The sequence below is a fragment of the Pleurodeles waltl genome, chromosome 6 (assembly GCF_031143425.1).
Source record: "Pleurodeles waltl isolate 20211129_DDA chromosome 6, aPleWal1.hap1.20221129, whole genome shotgun sequence".
NCBI classification, from domain to species: domain Eukaryota; kingdom Metazoa; phylum Chordata; class Amphibia; order Caudata; family Salamandridae; genus Pleurodeles; species Pleurodeles waltl.
Window position 1 is genome coordinate 79327282 of NC_090445.1, and position 12542 is coordinate 79339823.

The 12542-nt window shown below is 49.8% G+C and overlaps 4 non-coding genes across 4 annotated transcripts; all 4 read left to right on the forward strand.

Moving 5' to 3' along the window:
• The first annotated feature begins 7761 nt into the window (after positions 1 to 7761).
• TRNAK-CUU (transfer RNA lysine (anticodon CUU)) lies at positions 7762 to 7834 on the forward strand. The gene has a single exon. It is a non-coding gene; the product is annotated as a tRNA-Lys (tRNA).
• A 744-nt stretch (positions 7835 to 8578) lies between these two features.
• TRNAK-CUU (transfer RNA lysine (anticodon CUU)) lies at positions 8579 to 8651 on the forward strand. The gene has a single exon. It is a non-coding gene; the product is annotated as a tRNA-Lys (tRNA).
• Positions 8652 to 9395: 744 nt separating this feature from the next.
• Positions 9396 to 9468, forward strand: TRNAK-CUU (transfer RNA lysine (anticodon CUU)). The gene has a single exon. It is a non-coding gene; the product is annotated as a tRNA-Lys (tRNA).
• A 2370-nt stretch (positions 9469 to 11838) lies between these two features.
• TRNAK-CUU (transfer RNA lysine (anticodon CUU)) lies at positions 11839 to 11911 on the forward strand. Its single transcript has one exon. It is a non-coding gene; the product is annotated as a tRNA-Lys (tRNA).
• The last annotated feature ends 631 nt before the right edge of the window (positions 11912 to 12542 follow it).

The following is a 12542-nucleotide window of genomic DNA, read 5'->3' on the forward strand; positions in this document are numbered from 1 at the left end:
AGAAGAACTCGGCTGAGCTCATGCATTCGTTATCTGAAGTTTCCCCAGAGACAGAGACCCTAAATAGCCAGAAAAGAGGGTTTGGCTACCTAGGAGAGAGGAAAGGCTACTAACACCTGAAGGAGCCTATCAGCAGGAGTCTCTGACGTCACCTGGTGGCACTGGCCACTCAGAGCAGTCCAGTGTGCCAGCAGCACCTCTGTTTCCAAGATGGCAGAGGTCTGGAGCACACTGGAGGAGCTCTGGACACCTCCCAGGGGAGGTGCAGGTCAGGGGAGTGGTCACTCCCCTTTCCTTTGTCCAGTTTCGCGCCAGAGCAGGGGCTAAGGGGTCCCTGAACCGGTGTAGACTGGCTTATGCAGAATTGGGCACATCTGTGCCCAACAAAGCATTTCCAGAGGCTGGGGGAGGCTACTCCTCCCCTGCCTTCACACCATTTTCCAAAGGGAGAGGGTGTCACACCCTCTCTCAGAGGAAGTTCTTTGTTCTGCCATCCTGGGCCAGGCCTGGCTGGACCCCAGGAGGGCAGCTGCCTGTCTGAGGGGTTGGCAGCAGCAGCAGCTGCAGTGAAACCCCAGGAAGGGCAGTTTGGCAGTACCAGGGTCTGTGCTACAGACCACTGGGATCATGGGATTGTGCCAACTATGCCAGGATGGTATAGAGGGGGCAATTCCATGATCATAGACATGTTACATGGCCATATTCGGAGTTACCATGGTGAAGCCACATATAGGTAGTGACCTATATGTAGTGCACGCGTGTAATGGTGTCCCCGCACTCACAAAGTTCAGTGAATTGGCTCTGAACAATGTGGGGGCACCTTGGCTAGTGCCAGGGTGCCCTCACACTAAGTAACTTTGCACCTAACCTTTACCAGGTAAAGGTTAGACATATAGGTGACTTATAAGTTACTTAAGTGCAGTGTAAAATGGCTGTGAAATAACGTGGATGTTATTTCACTCAGGCTGCAGTGGCAGGCCTGTGTAAGAATTGTCAGAGCTCCCTATGGGTGGCAAAAGAAATGCTGCAGCCCATAGGGATCTCCTGGAACCCCAATACCCTGGGTACCTCAGTACCATATACTAGGGAATTATAAGGGTGTTCCAGTAAGCCAATGTAAATTGGTAAAAATGGTCACTAGCCTGTCAGTGACAATTTGGAAAGAAATGAGAGAGCATAACCACTGAGGTTCTGGTTAGCAGAGCCTCAGTGAGACAGTTAGGCACCACACAGGGAACATATACATGCACACCTATGAGCACTGGGGCCCTGTGTGACAGGGTCCCAGTGACACATACATATAGGCCACAAACCTATGAGCACTGGGGTCCTGACCAGCAGGATCCCAGTGACACATAACAAACATACTGAAAACATAGTGTTTTCACTATGAGCACTGAGGCCTGGCTATCAGGATCCCAGTGAGACAGTGAAAACAGTGACAAACACCCTGACATACACTCACAAACAGGCCAAAAGTGGGGGTAACAAGGCTAGAAAGAGGCTACCTTCTCACACAACCCCCCCCCAAACGAAGGACAATAAGGCTAACCTTGGCCAGTTGAGACTTTATTGTCTAAGTGGTGATAAGTAGAGAGTAGCTCTGCAATAGACTGGTTACTCCCTTTATCATCCACTATATGGTTACTTCCCTGTGGGGATGTAAACCACCCTGTTTGAAGTTTTTTAGCTAACCAACAATGTGAAGATGTATTTTCAGAGTTTCTATCAGTAAGTTTTAGTTTAGAGCAGTGGGAATTATCCACTGAACCTATTTGTAATGATGGAAATGCCAGACAGGGATGCTGTCTCAGTAAAGCCATAGCTGGGCAAAAACTTTGTCCATTTGGCTGGAAGAGGGAACAGGGATGCTGTTTCTCTTGAGTTGGAGCAGGGCAGGGATGCTGTCCTATGAGCTCCACACTAGGGCAGGGATGCTGTCCTAAGTGTTGTGAGGCAGTACAGGGTTTCTGCACTAAAGTTTCTCTGGGAGGGTTGGAGGGATGCTCCATGTTAACTAAAATGGTGCTCTTTTTGTCACCAATGTTAGTTATCCCACAGAGAGGTACTTCCACCTCAGGGAGTCCAGCTTTGCCAGCTGATGATTCCCTTGGAACAGGTGCCACCCCAGGAGAGGTTTCTCCCACCACAGGAATGGTATCCTGAATGGTAGGGTGGTTAGGGGATACTGTGATACCCTTTTTACCTGTTGATGGAGAGGGATCCTGAGTTTTCAGGCCTTCTCTCCTTTGCTTTTTCATTTCAGTAGAAATGAGAGGGAACAATTCCTCAGGGATGCCCAGCATGGCTGCATGGGCATAAAACTCTACATCAGCCCAACCTGAGGCCTCTAGGTCATTACCTAAGAGACAGTCTACAGGTAAGCTAGGTGATACCACCACCTGCTTAGGGCCAGTAACTCCACCCCAACTAAACTGAATTATAGCTAAGGGAAGAAACTTAGTGGAGTTATGGACATCAATAATCTTATACTGTTGTCCAATGATGTGTTGTTCAGGAGGCACTAGGTTTTCAGTCACCAAAGTGAAACTGGCACCTGTGTCCCTGTAGGCCAAGGCCTCAACACCATTTATTGAAACTGTCTGCCTGTACTTATCCATTGTAAGGGGACAAGCAGCCAGTGTGGCAAGGCCAGTGCCACTAGGTGTGACAGAAACTGTCTTGGGAGTGACTACCCCAGTTTCTACTATGGACCCAAAAGTGAACCCAACTACACCCTTTGCGTGACTGTTGCCAGCAGTCCCACCACTAGTACCACTACTGCTAGGGGCACTAGAGCTTGATGTATTAGTGGTGGTAGGCTCAGGGGGTTTACCTGGACAGGACTTATCCCGTGGCCTATGGCCTCTGTTTTTACACACAAAGCACCAAGGCTTTTTAATGTGTGCAGGTTGGGAAGAAGAGGAAGAATTTGTTTTATCCCCACCCTCTGAAGAGTGTTTAAGATTTGAAGTGGGATCTTTGGTTTTATCCTTATCCCCATGCTTATCTTGAGATTTTTCACCATCTTTCTTCTTATTGCCATCTTTGTCACCCCCTGTATGAACTTTTCTGTTCACCCTTGTTCTGACCCATTTGTCTGCCTTCTTTCCCAATTCTTGGGGAGAGGTCAGATCAGAGTCTACCAGGTACTGGTGCAACAAATCAGACACACAATTATTAAGTATATGCTCTCTCAGGATTGTGTTATACAGGCTTTCATAATCAGTAACTTTACTGCCATGTAACCACCCCTCCAAGGCCCTCACTGAATGGTCAATGAAATCAACCCAGTCTTGTGAAGACTCCTTTTTGGTCTCTCTGAACTTTATCCTGTACTGTTCAGTGGTTAAGCCATAACCATCCAGGAGTGCATTCTTAAGAACTGTAAAATTATTGGCATCACTTTCTTTCACAGTAAGGAGTCTATCCCTACCCTTTCCACTAAATGATAGCCATAGGATAGCAGCCCACTGCCTTTGAGGGACATCCTGTACAACACAGGCCCTCTCAAGTGCAGCAAACCACTTGTTAATGTCATCCCCCTCCTTATAAGGGGGAACTATCTTGTGCAGATTCCTGGAATCATGCTCTTTTGCAGGATGACTATGGGGAATACTGCTGCTGCCCCCATGGGTATCTAAACCCAACTTCTGTCTTTCCTTCTCTAATTCAAAAGACTGTCTATCCAAATCCAGCTGTTGCTTTTTAAGCTTCAGTCTGGTTTGTTCCACCCTCAACTTATTGAGTTCCCTCTCTAACATTCTGTCATCAGGGTTGGTGGGAGGGACATTTCTAGAAACAGAGCTATGATGGGAATGAACAGAAGGAGACCTGTCCCTTACAGAAGCCAATTTAACAGCTTGGTTTACAGAAACATTACTACCAGTATGGTGAGAATAAATGATTTTGCTATGATGTGAGACAACACTATTTATTTGGTGTGGCTCATCATCATTACCATCTATGCTAGATTGTCTAGTAATGGGCAGGCTATGAAGTTTCTTTCCTGAATCTTTTCCTGGGGGAGTCCCTGAATCAGATTGGGAACTATTAGGTACTTTTTCAACAGATGGGGCACCTATGGCCTTATCTTGTTCTCTAAGCATGTTAATTAACAGTTCCAAGGCAGGATTCTTCCCTACACTCAAACCTCTCTCTATGCAGAGACTCCTTGCTCCTTTCCAGCTAAGGTGATCATATGCAAGTTTGGACAGTTCAACTTTTTGGCCTGTGCCAGACATTTTTTAGAGAGAGTTAAAGTGATAGACAAAGAGAAAAAAGTTTTCAGAACTTTTTGGAAAGACAGAAAAAACTTTTTAAACTTTTAAGAACTTTTTGAAAGTTTAGAAGTACTTTTCAGCACTTAGAAAAGAGTGAAAAGAGGAAATGCAAAACTTTTTGGCTATGTGTATATACACTGACCTTGTTTTGTATATTTTTCTCTTATGAAAAGTACAATGACAAGAGTGGTAAGTAGTCTCAAAGCACTTATCCCACCACTGCATAACCAATGTAGGAGGCTGGACTGGCTTGTAGTGAGTACCAAGGGGTACTTGCACCTTGCACCAGGCCCAGTTATCCCTTATTAGTGTATAGGGTGTCTAGCAGCTTAGGCTGATAGATAATGGTAGCTTAGCAAAGCAGCTCAGGCTGAACTAGGAGACGTGTGAAGCTACTACAGTACCACTTAGTGTCATATGCACAATATCATAAGAAAACACAATACACAGTTATACTAAAAATAAAGGTACTTTATTTTTATGACAATATGCCAAAGTATCTTAGAGTGTACCCTCAGTGAGAGGATAGGAAATATACACAAGATATATATACACAATAGCAAAAATATGCAGTATAGTCTTAGAAAACAGTGCAAACAATGTATAGTTACAATAGGATGCAATGGGGAAACATAGGGATAGGGGCAACACAAACCATATACTCCAGAAGTGGAATGCGAACCACGAATGGACCCCAAACCTATGTGACCTTGTAGAGGGTCGCTGGGACTATTAGAAAATAGTGAGAGTTAGCAAAATAACCCTCCCCAAGACCCTGAAAAGTGAGTGCAAAGTGCACTAAAGTTCCCCTAAGGACAAAATAGACGTGTTAGAGGGAGAATGCAAGGAAAACACAAATCAGCAATGCAACAACGATGGATTCCTGTCTGAGGGTACCTGTGGAACAAGGGGACCAAGTCCAAAAGTCACAAGCAGCTCGTAGCTGGGCAGATGCCCAAGAAATGCCAGCGGTTGGTGCAAAGAAGCTCTTACTAGGCTGAAGAACTGTGAATACTGCAGGAACGACAAGGGCTAGAGACTTCCCCTTTGGAGGATGGATCCCACACGCCTTGGAGAGTCGTGCAGAAGTGTTTCCCGCCGGATGGACGCCAACAAGCCTTGCTACACGCAAATCGTGCGTTTGGCGTTTTTGGACGCTGGTGGGGCCCAGGAGGGACCAGAAGGTCGCAAATTGGACCTGCAGAGAGAGGGGACGTCGAGCAAGACAAAGAGCCCTCACTGAAGCAGGTAGCACCCGGAGAAGTGCCAGAAACAGGCACTACGAGGATGCGTGAAACGGTGCTCGCCGAAGTTGCACAAAGGAGTCCCACGTCGCCGGAGACCAACTTAGAAAGTCGTGCAATGTAGGTTAGAGTGCCGTGGACCCAGGCTTGGCTGTGCACACAGGATTTCCGCCGGAAGTGCACAGGGGCCGGAGAAGCTTGCAAAGTCGCGGTTCCCAGCAATGCAGCCCAGCGAGGTGAGGCAAGGACTTACCTCCACCAAACTTGGGCTGAAGAGTCACTGGACTGCGGGGGTAACTTGGACGGTGTCGCTGGATTCGAGGGACCTCGCTCGTCGTGCTGAGAGGAGACCCAAGGGACCGGTAATGCAGCTTTTTGGTGCCTGCGGTTGCAGGGGGAAGATTCCGTCGACCCACAGGAGATTTCTTCGGAGCTTCTGGTGCAGAGAGGAGGCAGACTACCCCCACAGCATGCACAAGCAGGAAAACAGTCGAGAAGGCGGCAGGATCAGCGTTACAGAGTTGCAGTAGTCGTCTTTGCTAGTATGTTGCAGGTTTGCAGGCTTCCAGCGCGGTCAGCGGTCGATTCCTTATCAGAAGGTGAAGAGGGAGATGCAGAGGAACTCGGCTGAGCTCATGCATTCGTTATCTAAAGTTTCCCCAGAGACAGAGACCCTAAATAGCCAGAAAAGAGGGTTTGGCTACCTAGGAGAGAGGATAGGCTAGCAACACCTGAAGGAGCCTATCACAAGGAGTCTCTGACGTCACCTGGTGGCACTGGCCACTCAGAGCAGTCCAGTGTGCCAGCAGCACCTCTGTTTCCAAGATGGCAGAGGTCTGGAGCACACTGGAGGAGCTCTGGACACCTCCCAGGGGAGGTGCAGGTCAGGGGAGTGGTCACTCCCCTTTCCTTTGTCCAGTTTCGCGCCAGAGCAGGGGCTAAGGGGTCCCTGAACCGGTGTAGACTGGCTTATGCAGAATTGGGCACATCTGTGCCCAACAAAGCATTTCCAGAGGCTGGGGGAGGCTACTCCTCCCCTGCCTTCACACCATTTTCCAAAGGGAGAGGGTGTCACACCCTCTCTCAGAGGAAGTTCTTTGTTCTGCCATCCTGGGCCAGGCCTGGCTGGACCCCAGGAGGGCAGCTGCCTGTCTGAGGGGTTGGCAGCAGCAGCAGCTGCAGTGAAACCCCAGGAAGGGCAGTTTGGCAGTACCAGGGTCTGTGCTACAGACCACTGGGATCATGGGATTGTGCCAACTATGCCAGGATGGTATAGAGGGGGCAATTCCATGATCATAGACATGTTACATGGCCATATTCGGAGTTACCATGGTGAAGCCACATATAGGTAGTGACCTATATGTAGTGCACGCGTGTAATGGTGTCCCCGCACTCACAAAGTTCAGTGAATTGGCTCTGAACAATGTGGGGGCACCTTGGCTAGTGCCAGGGTGCCCTCACACTAAGTAACTTTGCACCTAACCTTTACCAGGTAAAGGTTAGACATATAGGTGACTTATAAGTTACTTAAGTGCAGTGTAAAATGGCTGTGAAATAACGTGGACGTTATTTCACTCAGGCTGCAGTGGCAGGCCTGTGTAAGAATTGTCAGAGCTCCCTATGGGTGGCAAAAGAAATGCTGCAGCCCATAGGGATCTCCTGGAACCCCAATACCCTGGGTACCTCAGTACCATATACTAGGGAATTATAAGGGTGTTCCAGTAAGCCAATGTAAATTGGTAAAAATGGTCACTAGCCTGTCAGTGACAATTTGGAAAGAAATGAGAGAGCATAACCACTGAGGTTCTGGTTAGCAGAGCCTCAGTGAGACAGTTAGGCACCACACAGGGAACATATACATGCACACCTATGAGCACTGGGGCCCTGTGTGACAGGGTCCCAGTGACACATACATATAGGCCACAAACCTATGAGCACTGGGGTCCTGACCAGCAGGATCCCAGTGACACATAACAAACATACTGAAAACATAGTGTTTTCACTATGAGCACTGAGGCCTGGCTATCAGGATCCCAGTGAGACAGTGAAAACAGTGACAAACACCCTGACATACACTCACAAACAGGCCAAAAGTGGGGGTAACAAGGCTAGAAAGAGGCTACCTTCTCACAGTCAGCAGCAGAGAAAATGAAACAAAGGGGCCTCCTGGGATAACCACACACTACTTCCTTACAAAGAACACACAGAGGGTGTGTGAAATGACAGGCACAGCAGCCCGGCTAGCTCAGTCGGTAGAGCATGAGACTCTTAATCTCAGGGTCGTGGGTTCGAGCCCCACGTTGGGCGTGATGCTTTTTAAAGGCTTCTCCATTTTCGGGTTTAACATTAACTCTCACCTTTTTCAGATATTTCGCTGAGGCTTAAAACTACACACACACACACATCCTGCAGTTTGCCTCACGATTCCCACAGGACTCCACACAACGCAGCACTTCCCGCCCTGGGAGGCGCCGCTGGGAGCGGTCCTAGGCCGAGCCTTTCCTGCGCCCTTTCCTAGCCTGAGCCGCCCGTGCTTACAGCGAGCTCGGAGTCCGCTCCGGTCCGTCCTGTCCCCCCCCCATCCTTTCAAAACGAGGAGTTTAAGGTCTCATCCCCGCTGGTGTTATGATTAAAGTAGGTATGAAAACTACTTTATGTCGGCAGCGGGATTTAATTACGGGACTGGGGAAGATACTGCTCTTGAATGTGGCGCCTTACACCGCTCGGCCATTCCGGCAGCCTCCGGAACAAGGCTCTGGAGGCTGACTGCCCCCTCGCGAAACAGGGAGAGTTCACACTGTTCTCTACTGGACATTTAAGTATGTGCCCAGAGACAGGTTGAGAGGACAGATGCATGTATGTACCAGAGTGAGCTCCAGAGAGACTGATGGGGACATAAGACTGGGGTAGAGCGAGAGATGGAGAAAGAGAAAGGTGCCTGTGTCGAGTCAGCAGCAGAGAAAATGAAACAAAGGGGCCTCCTGGGATAACCACACACTACTTCCTCACAAAGAGCACACAGAGGGTGTGTGAAATGACATAGGCACAGCAGCCCGGCTAGCTCAGTCGGTAGAGCATGAGACTCTTAATCTCAGGGTTGTGGGTTCGAGCCCCACGTTGGGCGTGATGCTTTATAAAGGCTTCTCCATTTTCGGGTTTAACATTAACTCACACCTTTTTTAGATATTTTGCTGAAGCTTAAAACTACACACACACACACATCCTGCAGTTTGCCTCACGATTCCCACAGGACTCCACACAATGCAGCACTTCCCGCCCTGGGAGGCGCCGCTGGGAGCTGTCCTAGGCCGAGCCTTTCCTGCGCCCTTTCCTAGCCTGAGCCGCCAGTGCTTACAGCGAGCTCGGAGTCCGCTCCGGTCCGTCCTGTCCACCCCCATCCTTTCAAAAAGAGGAGTTTTACGGTCTCATCCCCGCTGGTGTTATGATTAAAGTAGGTATGAAAACTACTTTATGTCAGCAGCGGGATTTGACCACGGGACTGGGGAAGATACTGCTCTTGAATGTGGCACCTTACACCGCTCGGCCATTCCGGCAGACTTCGGAAAACGGCTCTGGAGGCTGACTGCCACCTCGCGAAACAGGGAGAGTTCACACTCTTCTCTACTGGACATTTAAGCATGTGCCCAGAGACAGGTTGAAAGGACAGATGCATGTATGTACCAGCTTGAGCTCCAGAAAGACTGATGGGGACATAAGACTGGGGTAGAGCGAGAGATGGAGAAAGAGAAAGGTGCCTGTGTCGAGTCAGCAGCAGAGAAAATGAAACAAAGGGGCCTCCTGGGATAACCACACACTACTTCCTCACAAAGAGCACACAGAGGGTGTGTGAAATGACATAGGCACAGCAGCCCGGCTAGCTCAGTCGGTAGAGCATGAGACTCTTAATTTCAGGGTCGTGGGTTCGAGCCCCACGTTGGGCGTGATGCTTTATAAAGGCTTCTCCATTTTTGGGTTTAACATTAACTCTCACCTTTTTTAGATATTTTGCTGAGGCTTAAAACTACACACACACACATCCTGCAGTTTGCCTCACGATTCCCACAGGACTCCACACAATGCAGCACTTCCCGCCCTGGGAGGCGCCGCTGGGAGCTGTCCTAGGCCGAGCCTTTCCTGCGCCCTTTCCTAGCCTGAGCCGCCCGTGCTTACAGCGAGCTCGGAGTCCGCTCCGGTCCGTCCTGTCCCCCCCCATCCTTTCAAAAAGAGGAATTTAAAGTCTCATCCCTGCTGGTGTTATGATTAAAGTAGGTATGACAACTACTTTATGTCGGCAGCAGGATTTAATTACGGGACTGGGGAAGATACTGCTCTTGAATGTGGCGCCTTACACCGCTCGGCCATTCCTGCAGCCTGCAGAACACGGCTCTGGAGGCTGACTGCCCCCTCGCGAAACAGGGAGAGTTCACACTGTTCTCTACTGGACATTTAAGAATGTGCCCAGAGACAGGTTGAGAGGACAGATGCATGTATGTACCAGAGTGAGCTCCAGAGAGACTGATGGGGACATAAGACTGGGGTAGAGCGAGAGATGGAGAAATAGGAAGGTGCCTGGGTCGAGTCAGCAGCAGAGAAAATGAAACAAAGGGGCCTCCTGGGATAACCACACACTACTTCCTCACAAAGAACACACAGAGGGTGTGTGAAATGACATAGGCATAGCAGCCTGGCTAGCTCAATCGGTAGAGCATGAGACTCTTAATCTCAGGGTTGTGGGTTCGAGCCCCACGTTGGGTGTAATGCTTTTTAAAGGCTTCTCCCTTTTCGGGTTTAACATTAACTCTCACCTTTTTCAGATATTTCGCTGAGGCTTAAAAATACACAAACACACATCCTGCTGTTTGCCTCACGATTCCCACAGGACTCCACACAACGCAGCACTTATCGCCCTGGGAGGCGCCGCTGGGAGCGGTCCTCGGCCGAGCCTTTCCTGCCCTCTTTCCTAGCCTGAGCCGCCCGTGCTTACAGCGAGCTCGGAGTCCGCTCCGGTCCGTCCTGTCCCCCCCCATCCTTTCAAAAAGAGGAGTTTAAAGTCTCATCCCTGCTGGTGTTATGATTAAAATAGGTATGAAAACTACTTTATGTCGGCAGCGGGATTTGATCACGGGACTGGGGAAAATACTGCTCTTGAATGTGGCGCCTTACACCGCTCGGCCATTCCGGCAGCATGCAGAACACGGCTCTGGAGGCTGACTGCCACCTCGCGACACAGGGAGAGTTCACACTGTTCTCTACTGGACATTTAAGTATGTGCCCAGAGACAGGTTGAGAGGACAGATGCATGTATGTACCAGAGTGAGCTCCAGAGAGACTGATGGGGACATAAGACTGGGGTAGAGCGAGAGATGGAGAAAGAGAAAGGTGCCTGTGTCGAGTCAGCAGCAGAGAAAATGAAACAAAGGGGCCTCCTGGGATAACCACACACTACTTCCTTACAAAGAACACACAGAGGGTGTGTGAAATGACAGGCACAGCAGCCCGGCTAGCTCAGTCGGTAGATCATGAGACTCTTAATCTCAGGGTCGTGGGTTCGAGCCCCACGTTGGGCGTGATGCTTTTTAAAGGCTTCTCCATTTTCGGGTTTAACATTAACTCTCACCTTTTTCAGATATTTCGCTGAGGCTTAAAACTACACACACACACACATCCTGCAGTTTGCCTCACGATTCCCACAGGACTCCACACAACGCAGCACTTCCCGCCCTGGGAGGCGCCGCTGGGAGCGGTCCTAGGCCGAGCCTTTCCTGCGCCCTTTCCTAGCCTGAGCCGCCCGTGCTTACAGCGAGCTCGGAGTCCGCTCCGGTCCGTCCTGTCCCCCCCCCATCCTTTCAAAAAGAGGAGTTTAAGGTCTCATCCCCGCTGGTGTTATGATTAAAGTAGGTATGAAAACTACTTTATGTCGGCAGCGGGATTTAATTACGGGACTGGGGAAGATACTGCTCTTGAATGTGGCGCCTTACACCGCTCTGCCATTCCGGCAGCCTCCGGAACACGGCTCTGGAGGCTGACTGCCCCCTCGCGAAACAGGGAGAGTTCACACTGTTCTCTACTGGACATTTAAGTATGTGCCCAGAGACAGGTTGAGAGGACAGATGCATGTATGTACCAGAGTGAGCTCCAGAGAGACTGATGGGGACATAAGACTGGGGTAGAGCGAGAGATGGAGAAAGAGAAAGGTGCCTGTGTCGAGTCAGCAGCAGAGAAAATGAAACAAAGGGGCCTCCTGGGATAACCACACACTACTTCCTCACAAAGAGCACACAGAGGGTGTGTGAAATGACATAGGCACAGCAGCCCGGCTAGCTCAGTCGGTAGAGCATGAGACTCTTAATCTCAGGGTCGTGGGTTCGAGCCCCACGTTGGGCGTGATGCTTTATAAAGGCTTCTCCATTTTCGGGTTTAACATTAACTCTCACCTTTTTTAGATATTTTGCTGAGGCTTAAAACTACACACACACACATCCTGCAGTTTGCCTCACGATTCCCACAGGACTCCACACAATGCAGCACTTCCCGCCCTGGGAGGCGCCGCTGGGAGCTGTCCTAGGCCGAGCCTTTCCTGCGCCCTTTCCTAGCCTGAGCCGCCCGTGCTTACAGCGAGCTCGGAGTCCGCTCCGGTCCGTCCTGTCCACCCCCATCCTTTCAAAAAGAGGAGTTTTACGGTCTCATCCCCGCTGGTGTTATGATTAAAGTAGGTATGAAAACTACTTTATGTCAGCAGCGGGATTTGACCACGGGACTGGGGAAGATACTGCTCTTGAATGTGGCACCTTACACCGCTCGGCCATTCCGGCAGACTTCGGAAAACGGCTCTGGAGGCTGACTGCCACCTCGCGAAACAGGGAGAGTTCACACTCTTCTCTACTGGACATTTAAGCATGTGCCCAGAGACAGGTTGAAAGTACAGATGCATGTATGTACCAGAGTGAGCTCCAGAAAGACTGATGGGGACATAAGACTGGGGTAGAGCGAGAGATGGAGAAAGAGAAAGGTGCCT